We start from the raw sequence: 2,727 nt of genomic DNA on the forward strand, positions 1-2,727 counted from the left end.
TGCATCCCCTCCCAGAGCTGCTTCCCGGCTCCTCCTAGAAAAGGTAGATAGGCCGGAGCAGACTTACCTGATCAGAAGAGATGTCACCAAGGAGATGGACGAGTGAGATGCTTACTGGACAGAGACTGGTCCCTTTATAAGGCTTAGCCGGGAGCTTCCCGGGGCTGGGAGCCCTGCGGCTCTGTTCGCTCTCTGCTTCTTGGAGCATTGCCCCACTCAGGTGGGTGGGCCACACCCAGGAGGGTGTGCCCAGCCTTTCCCATCAGAACCCCAGGACACACTGCACCTCCCAGGATCTTTCCCTAGAGGCTTCTCTGTCCCCTGCTTGATCTGGGGCCAGTGGAGTGTGTGGCAACACGACAGGGATTAGAGTAGAGAAAACTGGATTTCTGGACCTAAGAAAGGTGGAATTTTGGACTCTGAAGGCAGCAAGGTCTCCATTTTCACTCACTCAGTCCTTCTACAAACTTGTTCTGAGTGTAATAACCACCACTTACTAAGAGCAAAGGCTGTGCCAGGCATCAAGATACTGCTGCCATTGCTACCTGCTTCGTCCTCACCAGCTATGACCTAGATCTGTTGTCTCCAGGTCCGAGTGGAAAATCAGGTTTATAAAGATTTTAAGATACAGCTAGTAGACAGTAGATTCCGGATATGATCCCAGAAAAGCCTATTTCAAAACCTTCTATTAATCCTTCAACTAAATCTCAGAACCTTCCTTCTGGGACTCACAGTCCAGGGGAGTGAAGTAGGTCCCCTCACTGCCATCTTCACACCAGATCCTCAGTGGATCCTGGGAGGGAGACAGGTGTCGTGACCGGCAGTGACAGATGAGGGGACACAGAGAAGGCAGTGGGCCTGGCCTTTCTCCTGCTGCTGAGGGGACACTCAGGGTCAGAACCCTGAGTCCTGACCTCACCTCCTCACTCTTGAGTTCCCTTCTCAGCCCTGGGTTGCCTGGGCCACCCGGGCCCCACCGTCTATGTCCAGTGGTGGTGATGACCATGGGATGAGCCTGGAGGCAGAGACTTGGGCAAAGTCTCCTCTTGGACCCTGAGGCTGGCGTCCCCCAAGTCTTCCATAACCTTCCTCCTTCCTCCATGCTAAACAGTCTCTCGGAAGTTGGCGGCCAGGCCCTGGGCTCTGCTGTGTCCCCAGCTGCTGCGGAAAGGCTGGTTCCAGAGCACAAAACAGGAACCTGGAGTCAAGCTGAGGTCTGGGGGCTTCTGGGGACCTGCCCTGCTGACTCACTAGGAGCTCTTGCTCCCCTTGGGACTTCCTCCCATGGAGTGAGGGAGCTGGTTCAGGCATTGGCGTCCCTGGGCTCCTTCCCACTGCTGAGCCCCAGTCAGGGCCTCCCAGCACACAGGCATCCCTATTCACACTACACTCACTTTCTCAGGACCACTCCTCCCTGATTTATTCATTTAACCCATTCTCATCCCCGTTGAGAAACCTCCCAAGAAGAATACACAAGACACTTTGGGCAGGGGAACTGAGACTTAATTCCCTCTTAAAGTCCAACTGTAGCTTTTACATTTTGAACCCTTTCAAAATACTTAAAATTAGTTTTTTAGTATTTAGAGTTAATTCTCCTTTTGTTCCATTCTCAGCTTCAGTTTCAGAGGCTGAGCTATTTATAATCTTAAGCTCCTGGAACACAAATACCTCCGATCTCTTGCAAGGTCCTGCTCTTGTATTTATTTTCCTCTAATGGACAGGGAGGCCTGGCGTGCTGCGATTCATGGGGTCGAAAAGAGTCGGACACGACTGAGCGACTGATCTGATCTGATCTGATCTGAATCTCCATTCCCGTTCCATTCTTCACAAAAAGCATCAATTTCTTCTGTTTATATGAATACATTCTTGCAAATGTGAGTAGTTATTTTGGTCCATGTGCTGTTGATGTTTTTTTATATAGCTCAAACTTACAGAAATATACAGCAAAAATGTATGTACAGCCCAGTAACTTATTTTTACCACCTATAACCTTCCTTAGATCAAAAAATAAAACATGTCCTCCAGCCACCACCCCCTCTTCTCTCTTCTCATGAAAACCACCAGCCAGACTTACATGATTGAAGCTCTCTATTTTCTTTATAGTTTACCATTTAAGCATTTATCAGTATACACTGTAATTTGCCTAATTTCTGAATTTTACATGAATGGAAATATTTTTCTGTGTTCTGTCTGCCTTCTTTAGATCAATAGTAAACTTTTAAGTTTTATCATGTTAGGTCATGTGCTGTGGTTTTTCACTGTTGTGCAGTATTCCTTTGCAAGAAGGTGACTGAGTACTGAAGAATTGATGCTTTTAAACTGTGGTGTTGGAGAAGACTCTTGAGAGTCCCTTGGACTGCAAGGACATCCAACCAGTCCATTCTGAAGGAGATCAGCCCTGGGATTTCTTTGGAAGGAATGATGCTAAAGCTGAAACTCCAGTACTTTGGCCACCTCATGCGAAGAGTTGACTCATTGGAAAAGACTTTGATGCTGGGAGGGATTGGGGGCAGGAGGAGAAGGGGACGACAGGATGAGATGGCTGGATGGCATCACTGACTCGATGGACGTGAGTCTGGGTGAACTCCGGGAGTTGGTGATGGAGAGGGAGGCCTGGCGTGCTGTGATTCATGGGGTCGCAAAGAGTCAGACATGACTGAGTGACTGATCTGATCTGATCTGATCTGACCATGATTGTCAAAAATTCTGCTTCAGATACTACATACT

The 2,727-nt window shown here is 48.4% G+C and overlaps 1 protein-coding gene across 1 annotated transcript in view; it reads right to left on the reverse strand.

Moving 5' to 3' along the window:
• The window catches only part of LOC105000135 (protein S100-A7), a 3,765-nt gene extending 3,662 nt beyond the window's left edge, over positions 1 to 103 (reverse strand). Inside the window, exon 1 of the mRNA XM_010855847.1 lies at positions 68 to 103. The gene's annotated coding sequence lies outside the window, so the exon portion shown is untranslated. The remainder of the gene's footprint in view (positions 1 to 67) is intronic.
• Between the last annotated feature and the right edge of the window lie 2,624 nt (positions 104 to 2,727).

This window comes from Bison bison, unplaced genomic scaffold (genome assembly GCF_000754665.1).
Source record: "Bison bison bison isolate TAMUID 2011002044 unplaced genomic scaffold, Bison_UMD1.0 scf7180017854156, whole genome shotgun sequence".
NCBI classification, from domain to species: domain Eukaryota; kingdom Metazoa; phylum Chordata; class Mammalia; order Artiodactyla; family Bovidae; genus Bison; species Bison bison.